Source organism: Clytia hemisphaerica, unplaced genomic scaffold, assembly GCF_902728285.1.
Source record: "Clytia hemisphaerica strain Z4C2 unplaced genomic scaffold, Clytia hemisphaerica genome assembly, whole genome shotgun sequence".
NCBI classification, from domain to species: domain Eukaryota; kingdom Metazoa; phylum Cnidaria; class Hydrozoa; order Leptothecata; family Clytiidae; genus Clytia; species Clytia hemisphaerica.
The window spans coordinates 259,839-270,015 of NW_027104588.1; the positions used below are offsets into that span (position 1 = coordinate 259,839).

A 10,177-nucleotide genomic window follows, 5' to 3' on the forward strand; every position below is an offset into this window, starting at 1 on the left:
TCAATTTTTATCGTTGCAAGCAACAATCTTTAATGGAAACTAAAAATGAAATGTAATAATTTTATATGATAAAAATACAAGTTTTCATCTAGGAATCTAGCAGTAAATACTATAAAACATAAGTTGTTTTACACGAAAAAACTATTAGAAAAAATAATTCCGGTCAACAATAAAAAACGAATACTTAGTTTTCTACTTTCTATATGTATATAAATTTAAAGTGCAATGTACACTTTTTAAATAACTCTAAATAAGACGCGTTGTTACTAAATAAGGCTTGTTAATTAGATGTCATTAAGAATCCCCCCTTAAATTTCAATCATTAGTTTTATTATTATCGGCATTATGAAGCAGATATATGTCGATAATAAATCATAGCAATTGTACATACGGAAGTACAGTAAGCCCACCACAAAAGAAACTATCATAAAAAACGACACTCTACAGTTCGATACACTACGGGCGCGTTCACACTGGAAAGTTTACTTAATTAAATCTATCAAAGTTAAACAAAGAGATTTATGATGGATGAATACACTGGTTTATTACAGTTCTTTGTACGTTCACGAGATCTATTATAACACGGTAATTGATTTTGCTTAAGGCTTCTCATTGGTTGATTTTTTATTGAGAGTTTCGATTTCACCTGTGATTGGTCGATATTGGTATCCATACATCACTTGAAATTCGCAAACATATTTGTTCTAATGGTTTTACTCAATAACTGCATTCATCTTACACATCAACAACACCGTTTGCACTATTTCTAATTTTTTCCTCAGTTCATTCGTTTTTGAAATCGTAAAACCTTTTGTTCACTGCATGCATTCTTTGTTTATGCTTCCTTAATAAAATCTTTTGTTTTAAGGGAAGCCTCTACCCTACCCTTAAGACAATAGAGCTTACGACTCTTAATTAAGGAAGATCGATTAAAAATTACAATACTACGCGTTCGACTCTTTGTTAAATGCACGTTCTGTATTGTAGTCAACAAAAGATTCTCCTAACTACATTTTTATTAAGGAAGGTCTGTAGTGTGAACACGACCTACCTTTGACATGAAAGGTTCAGTGCGCCTTTGCACTTTTATATATGAAATTTCAAATCTAATAGCATTTTAAACAACTTTTCGATCGTAGCCGTCAATTGCCGCGTGAGCGTTTTCTTGTCCGTTTTACCACCCTAAACCCTTTTTCGCGCCTAAAGACAATAGAAAAAAAGTGTAAAAAGGGATTGGATAGAGTTTAGAGTGGTAAATTAAATAATAAAATGCCACGCGCCTGACCGCGAGACTACGGTCGAAAAGGTGTATTAGAATCAAACACATTGATTGAATGTATTTGTCGGTTAAAATAATCTTTTTTTTTGAAAAAGAGGCCCGTATGTATCGCAATCGTTTTGATACATTGGGAGAAGAATTCTATTGGAAGAGTAACGATTATTATATATTATATATGAATAACCGGGAGTTCGAATAACTGAAAAATTCATTTCCCGCAAGATTCTCAACTTGACCTTAATTGGAGGGACTTTTCTGAAGCATTGCGGTTCAGTTGAGGGTAATAAACACAAAGAAATTGCTTGAATATTGATATATGGCCATGAATATTGAAACATAATTTCTTAAGGAAAAGGTATTTTAATCGCAGAAAATCAATGTTCTCCCTCGACGATCTCCCAATAAGAAAAATTCGAATAACTGAGGATGATTTTGCCTATAATGTGCTCCAAGGGGAATAGAAATCGCTTCGAATAACTGAAAGTTGAAATAACTGAAGTCCGAATAACCGAGAGTGTTTTTGCCTGCCATCTCACTTCGAATAACCGAATTTTTCGAATAAGTGCAGATTCGAATAACCGGGTGTCTACTGTAGTACTAAGTGTTATTATTTGATTGGTGTCTTGAATTTTTAGTTTGATTTAGTCTGTATCGCCAACATCACTACCATCTTCATCATCGTCACTCCGAACGTCCTTCTCTATCTTACCGGCTGCTGTAAATTTATAAATCATTCGACCAATCAATACTCCCCAATAGAAATGTAAAACACACAACACAAAACAGAGGTATAGCATCAAGTATGGGAATGAATAATAAGATGTTTGACTGCCACAAATCCGTCCGTTTTCTTTCATAAATGTTTGTAAAACCCAGAACGGAAAATAAACCCAACGTGTTAGATAAAAAGTGACTGCGAAAAGTATGAAAAAGATTTCACTTAAACGTTCGATTTTGGCATAGTTGCATACTTTTGCTCCTTCCAGCCAAAAATCAGACGCATCGTGTATGAACATAATGACAGCACCGAAACGAAAATGTCCGGACGTGAAGGAACCACTTATCAACAAGATAGTGACCACGTGATGTATGTATTGCTGCCAAAAGTCTTTCCGTTTCGTATCTGTCAACTGTGTAACCATCATTTGAAGATATAAGGCAAGCTCTATGTAATAATACCAACGTAATTCGACCGTAAGATTATGCGTACGTATATAACCAATCAAAAATTGTTTAGTGTCCCAAAGCCAGTCCGTACGGAAAAGTACGTAAGAACCATAAACGAATAAGACTAAATATACGAAACAACGCCAACATGATTCTGTAGCTTTACGTAGAAGCGGCGTTTTGTTTTTAGCACGTCTACGTCGGCGAAACCAACGTGACACAGCTTGAAAAGTCCAACCAGTATCTTTACTGAGCTGACGTAGCATTGCTTGGTCTGGATTGGTTGAAGATTTGAAAGCTGTCTCACATATCACATTTGAACATAATTTATTGTCATTTGAAACATTTTTAATACCTAAAGCATTACAAAGACGTAACGCAGCATATTTCTCAAAGATATACCGGAATAGAAATATACCAACAGCTAAGAAGGGCGTGATATACAAGTCTTTAGCGTGCGGTTTTGTAATGTTGGGTGTTGATTCAAAATCTTCCCATGTGTAGCCTTCTGGTAACCAATTGTGTTCGTCCCAGAACCAATCATAGAGTCCAGAAAACATATTTTGTTTGTTAGCGATAGAAGGGTCTGAAAAATTAAAGAAAATAACGAATCATGTTACTTTGACGATTCACTTTTAAGATGTTTAAGAAGATTCCTCAAAATCTAATAATGCAAGATAAAAGAACAATATAAAAAGAGTTACTCTAAAGATAATTTTAAAATAGTTCCATTTCTTTTTTACACAACCTAGAAGACATCGCATGATTAAATTTTGAAAGATCTGGAAAGATAAGTTTTAATTCAAAATGTCAAAATGACAGATAAAGTAATTCTTAAATCATTTTTTTTTTGCTTGCATGTGCAAAATAAGTCACATACACGCTTTTTTTTTTATAAGAATACACTTTATAAGAATGTCCATGATGAAAATGGCTAAAAAATTAAGAATATGCTAAGAATATCACCATCATGGAATTTTGCTACTCAAGCTAAGAATGTCATTTTTAGAGCATTTTAAATTATAAATTGCCAATTACCCCCAAGTAATAAGAATGCTGTAAGAATATTTTAGGATGATTTTCCTAAAAAAGTTAAGAATATCCATGATGAAATGGATTTACACCATTCTTATAAAAAAAAAAGCGTGTATGACCTTCATTCACACGCATAAAAGAAGTTTTAATTGAAATGAAAAGAGTTATCGAATGCAGTGAAAATCTCGAATGAATTATTTATGTTTGAACGATTCTTGGACGATTCAGACACTGAGAAAAACATTTTCTACAAGATTTTTGTCCAATTCCAATCTCGGTTAACATTCACAAAATTTCGCTTTATCATCCCCACTGCATACCCTAAAATTCTTATCGATATAAGTTCAATGAGACAGGGGTGTAAAAACTATTTCGTGAAGTTGATAACTTTGGGTAAAGAATAATAGAGACAGGGATGCCGTTGGTTAAAATAAAAGATCAGACACATGTGTCAAAGAATCGAGACAGGGATATATCTCATTTACATAAATAAAGATAAGACACATCCCTGTCTCTTGAATCTTTGGCACGTGTATCTGATGATTATTTTTACAATTATCTTTATTGTGAAAGCTAAGACGGTGCACTATGTTAAAACAAGGAACTTGGTTAAAACATGCTTCTTAGATGTGTGAGGATTTGTATGACCTCCCAAAACCAAACGAAATTCTACACTTATTATTACTGACTTTATCAATAACAAACTGACTTGAACCGAAACCAAATTTCAAAGGATCAATCATTTGCGGTAAAGAGTAAAAGAGAGTACAGTAACTAAGCTATAATTTCCCGTGAAACGGATGATCAAATTTTAGTTTACTTACGGAGAGTTTGACGAAGGTCGGCTGTGTGAAACAACTACCAATAAGACCTAATCTTCGTGACCAAAAGTTTGTATTTTAGACCTAGAACAGCATAAAGCTATAGTTTATTCATAGACAATAAAACACAATCATTTTCTCAACAACTATTTACATCCGATTCACAATTCCCGCTATTCTGTTGAATAAAAATTGGTTAAATTACAGACCATTATACAAACTCTTATAACACTCTGCAAATAATTGAGGTCTGTAAAATAGATTATTTGAATTCTCGTACGATAGAAAATGGTGCGCGGTTCAATGTTCAATAGAGAGTGAGGGAGGAGTGCAAAAGAGACTAGTAACTTATACAATAAAAAGTTTCTCAAAAGTCTATATTTTTTCCCTTTTAACTTTATTTTACCAATCTTAATAAATGATTTATCAAAAATAAAACTGTACTTTTGTTTAATAATTCAGACTAATTCAAGACCTTTGATTATACTTTTTCATAGCCATTTACTGAATTGAATTGATCTCATGGAGTCTGACCGACGATATTAAATCAAATCGGAATGAAATATGAAATCACGCAGATAACTAAGTAAACAGCGATGAATAATTCACGAATTATATTTCCTAATATTCCTGTGACCTTTGAATTTTCTTCAGAAAACTCTTTGGTAAAACAGAGCCGCCCCAAACATGCTTGCTCTTCTGTCTCCGCCTTTTATTAGACGCGCTATTTTTTGAAAACAGCGTCTTTTTAAGCAGCCATTATATTTCATCATTTTGTTCATCAATTATGATAATCAGGGACCCTGCAGAAGTAATAAACAAAATCAATTCTGCATTTCTAAATTTCATTGCACTCTAATCTTCAAATTTGTAATCGTAGGGAATATCTATCCAGAATTACATTTCGAATTACATTTTCAACTCTTTCATTCAATTTTTCATGCTCACATTTGCAATGCAGCAACAAAAATAACTAGCAAGTAGCTTTCGCTATGATGCTCCCGATGACAGGCATTTGACAGTGATTGCTTGAAATTCAGAAAAAGCGAAATGCCGTGTTTATTTTTGTCAGAAATAGTGATATTGCAAAGTATTCAATTTTTCTCAGCCATAGCCTGCACTAAACATGCCCTTTAATAGATACCTTATAAAGCTTGAATTACAAAGTTTTTCATGTTTTATGGCAATGTCTTTGAATAATCTTCAGGAAATAATTAGAATGACTTTCTTCTCAAAAGCATTTTCTTTGAAACAACAATAACAAAAATAAAAATAACAAACATATCAAAACATGAATTTATAATTTCCAAGACTACATTTTGACAATGATATAATTTTCAGCAAAGTTGTTGTCTATATCGTAATGTAATATTGTTTTGTAAAGAATACAGTGGATACAGAAGCATTCCAAAACCAAAATGATTCAAAATACAACCAAACAACAGGAACATAACATGAAATATCCTTCAGGAATTTCTCCAACAAAAGGAGTGTTAATGTCAAGTTTGTGTACCGTCAACTGCTCTAAAATGGGATTACTTGAGATAACATGGGACATACTGCTTTCTGGTCAGCTTTTTCTCTCTATCGTCACATCCTCTTCAACAACAAACAGATCCATGTTTCTTGGACAGTACAAAAGAGATGATTCTGTGGAGGTTCGGTTAAAATGGTTGCTGTTTAGGTGTCCCATTGCACAAACATTGCAGAGCTCCATTAAAAACGCAGACAATTCATTCCAATTCTTGTTCAACATTTTGAAGTCAAAACTCTCTTGTCATTAAAATGTTATGTTAAAATGAAGTTTGATGATTGGTTTAGCAACTGCTATCTTTGTGCAAACTCAGCGTATTTGAAGCGGTACACATCCAACGTGTAAAACTACTTTAATGGTTAATATGGTATTTGTCATGGTGAATTGTCGCCCTTATGAATTGGGCGTATGAGAACGCTCTTCCGCGGCCCGAGAAATGTTTGTCTGACGGATAGGAAAATTCAGTTTTTAATGGAAATCCAAGATGGCGGCTGTGGTTTCAGTCAACAGATAAATTAAATGCAAGAAGAGAACTTTTAGTATATTTATCAACTCTATTCGACTCAAATCTCTGTCTCACTTCCCCTTAGTTACAGAATGAACGAAGACTGGAAGGCAAAACCATAAAGCTGAAATAGGAATAGAGAAGAAGAGACTGTCAATAGATAATTTGTAATAAATATCCAGGTGATGTCAATCAGACTGTTTGATTAGCGTGAAAAAGGGTAATCACTGGAGGGAAACTGGTATCGCCTCCAAATATAGAGCTTTCTGGTAATAAAATGGTAAAAATTCAAAAGGCAAAAACATTTAATTTACATTTTAGCTTAGACAAAGTGCAGACCAAGAAAGGTCTGCAGTTTGGAGGCAATGTAAAGTTTCCCTCAAATGAAGCAAATTACCCTTTTCACGGGTACCAATCTAATCTAACATTATCAAACGATAGGTGTTAGATTACCGCAACCAAATCGAACAGTCACGAAACTAAAAGATTCTGGTAAAGTTGAATTATGTTCAAACGACCCTGCCGATTCCCCGGACTCCAGCGATTTTCTTGTTGCGTGTCCGAGGATTTTAACATTACTTTTTGAAACTTACCCCGGACTGAACGCGTGGTCTGCGAGACGTACTTAAACAATTGGGCGATCACACATGGGCGTTAATTTCACCATAACCTATTCTGCCCGCTTTCATGCGAACTTAGTTGACCATGCGTTAACTCGTGACAACACGTTCACTTATCCAGCCGCGTGGTTCACTTATCTGGCAGCGCAATTTGTTTGTCTGGGGATAGAAATATTTCTTTCGTTCGACCAGGGTCGTCTTTTCGATCAGGTTCAGTAACCAAACACCTATAGTTTGATTGTGTTTGATAAAATTTGATAGTTCAATTACGAAAATTTGGATCAATTGAATTCAATTGACATCGCCTGGAGATAAACAGAAGGTTCGTTAATGGGGGCCCCCCCAGCGGTTTGCGTGAATGCGTGAATGGGCATTTTCGGTTGCGTGAATGCGTGAAAATTGGAAAAAAAATGCGTGAATGCGTGAATTGAAAAAACTTGCGTGAACGTGAAAATTCACTTTTTGATTGCGTGAATGCGTGAATCTGGGCTATTTTGTGCGTGAATACGTGAATTTTTCCTTTTTTCCACCGATCATGTGCAGTTTTCCCGATTTTCCAATGTTTCCCCGATTTTCCCCGAAAATTTTCCGATTTCCTGAAAAATCGGGTTATTGCGTGAAACTCGAGGAAAATTTGCGTGAATGCGTGAATTTCGAAAAAAAATTGCGTGATTGCGTGAATTGAGGGTCCGCTGGGGGGGCCTCTTAATGGTGGTATGCAAAGTTTTTTCCAATTTCTGATAATAATTACCCAAAAGTAACAACAAGGATAAAAAGCAAAAAGAAATTCTTTAAAATAATTTTCAATCATACATCCTATCTGAAACATTACTTTTGATAAAATAGTATTTATACTTACAATCAAAGTTGCAGAACAGTCTACAGCTTCTACTTTCTGAAACCAACTGGTCCCAAGTTGCTTCGTTGCTTGGGAGAGGATAATTACAAGGTCTCAAAAGAAGGTTGTCTATTGCTCATTCCGACATTTTAAATTTTCCAGGGGTTTTGTTGTTTGGAATTGATTAACTAACAGTTAGGTAGGGTCAGGGTTGCTAGTAACGGCTTGTCACTGTGCCGGGTGCATACTCGGCGCCTTGGGCCCCGCAGGGTTGCTAGTAACGGCTCGAATTTCAGTCAGGTTATAAGTCGATGTCGGAATGAGCAATAGACAACCTTCTTTTGAGACCTTGTAATTATCCTTTTCCTCGTTTTTTGCTTTTTGTTGTATTCCAAGCTATGACTTTGGAGCGCTAAAGACGCTAAATTTCTGTTCACGCGGTGTTGTTGTATTCCAAGCTATGACTTTGGAGCGCCAAAAACGCAAAATATCTGTTCGCGCGGTCGAGCTAGCTTAAAAGCTCACCACACGGCAATCTTTTAGATGCGGTCACTAGGTTACATCGTCCCGTTTTCTTGAACAATTTTTCGCCAGCTCGATCCCCAGCACGGCCTCGTGAAGCAACATAGGCTCCCTTCGGGAGCAAAAACAAATTCAAAACATTCGAATTCGAAAAACGTTCGATTTGTAAAATTCCAAGAATAATTCGCACAGCACTATAAAAAGGGGATAAGACTCCCGGGGGCTGGGCACTCGATTTTGAAAACAACCCGTACGTTCGGCCAAAAATCAGGTCTCTAAAATCGGACCACTCTTTCAGTGTAGGAAAAATTTGGCTGGAAATCGACCCTTATAGTGCTAGTCCAGGAGCTGGAGCTCAACTACTTTTTGCCTTTACTAATTCTCTGATGGGGGGAAATCGCAGCGCCATAATTCAAATCAGAAAGCGAAGATAGTATACGGCAGATTTTCTGACTATTATAGTGCAATTTTTCGAAATTTTTTGAAATTTCTCAAATTTTACCTCAAAATTTGGTATTTTCTCAAATTTTACACCCTTACAGTTACAGTGCACTTTCCAAAGTCCAAAAAACAAACCCTTAAGGGCCGCGCGTTCCGTAGATCACTTACCTGGAGTGCCCCCCCCCCTGGGATAAGACTCCAGTGGGGATGCTTCAAATCGTATGGAAGTGAAATTAGCAGTAGATCCCGGGGGGCACTGGGTTTGCGGACTGACGGTATGTGCGGGCCGAAAATTGGCTTTTAAAATTAGACCCTTACGGTGCAGCAAAAATCAGTGAAAATCATACCCTTAGAGTGCATTTTCCCCAAAATTTTCGATCCCTTTCGTGCAAAAAATGGTCAAAATTATAGCATTTTTGGTCAAAATGTTTAGGTTTTTCAAGAATTTTCTGAAATTTCTACCCTTACAGTGCATCTCTAGTTTTTTCGACCCTTACAGTGCATTTTAAACATATTGGAAAATGTACCCTTAGGGCCCGCACATACCCGTCGGTCCTTTTGGCCAGCTGCCCCCCCCCCCCCGGGCAGTAGATATCACGCAGGTCTCAGTACAGCCTACCCTGTCAGTGACCCGGCAAAGTTTTGAAATCCACCGGGGGTTGCCTTCGAAAAAAAAAACTCAACCTCACAGGGTGAGAATTTAACTCAATTTCCACCGGTGTAAGGTTAGCGAGTCTGGTTTTCTTGGAGTTCATTGAAATCTTGTTTTTTTTGACCGGGTATGACCTTATTGATACGATTATTGAGCAGGGTAAGACCTTACATTCGATTAAATTTCCCTGTTTTGATTGGGATAGTAAATTTCAATTCATTTTCTACCGGGGCTTAAAATAAGGCAAATTTTTGCAGTCATTTTCACCGGATGATTATCCACCGGGGCGGATCTGATCGGATCACTGAACATGGGAAGGGTCATCTCAAACTAATCGGGTAAAATTTTTCAGACAAAACGGTTGAATCGATACGAATTCGATTCTTGGAACATGACAAAGGCTGTACTGCGGCGTACCATCTCTACAACAATACGCAAACGACGGTTTACTCTGGAAGTCGATCACGTAGCACGCCGAGAAGAGCTTATCTCATCAGTGTTTGTTGGAAACCTCTACATTGGTCGATTAAAGCAACCAAATCCTTTCATCAGTGTTATCAATGGGAAAATAATTACCTTATTGGGCAAAACTTAGTCGGCCCTAATTTTAGTCACCTCGTCAAAATTTAGTCACTAAGGACCGACTAATAAATAAGACCGACTAAAAATTTGGACCATTTCTAAATTTACAACCAGATGGAAAATAGGAGAAAGCTTAAAATACTGGAAAATAAGGAAATAATTAAAAATTTTAATTTGGCCC

At 36.2% G+C, this 10,177-nt stretch overlaps 1 pseudogene; it reads right to left on the reverse strand.

Moving 5' to 3' along the window:
- Nucleotides 1-4,435, reverse strand: LOC136823572 (ceramide synthase 6 pseudogene; annotated as a pseudogene).
- Between the last annotated feature and the right edge of the window lie 5,742 nt (nt 4,436-10,177).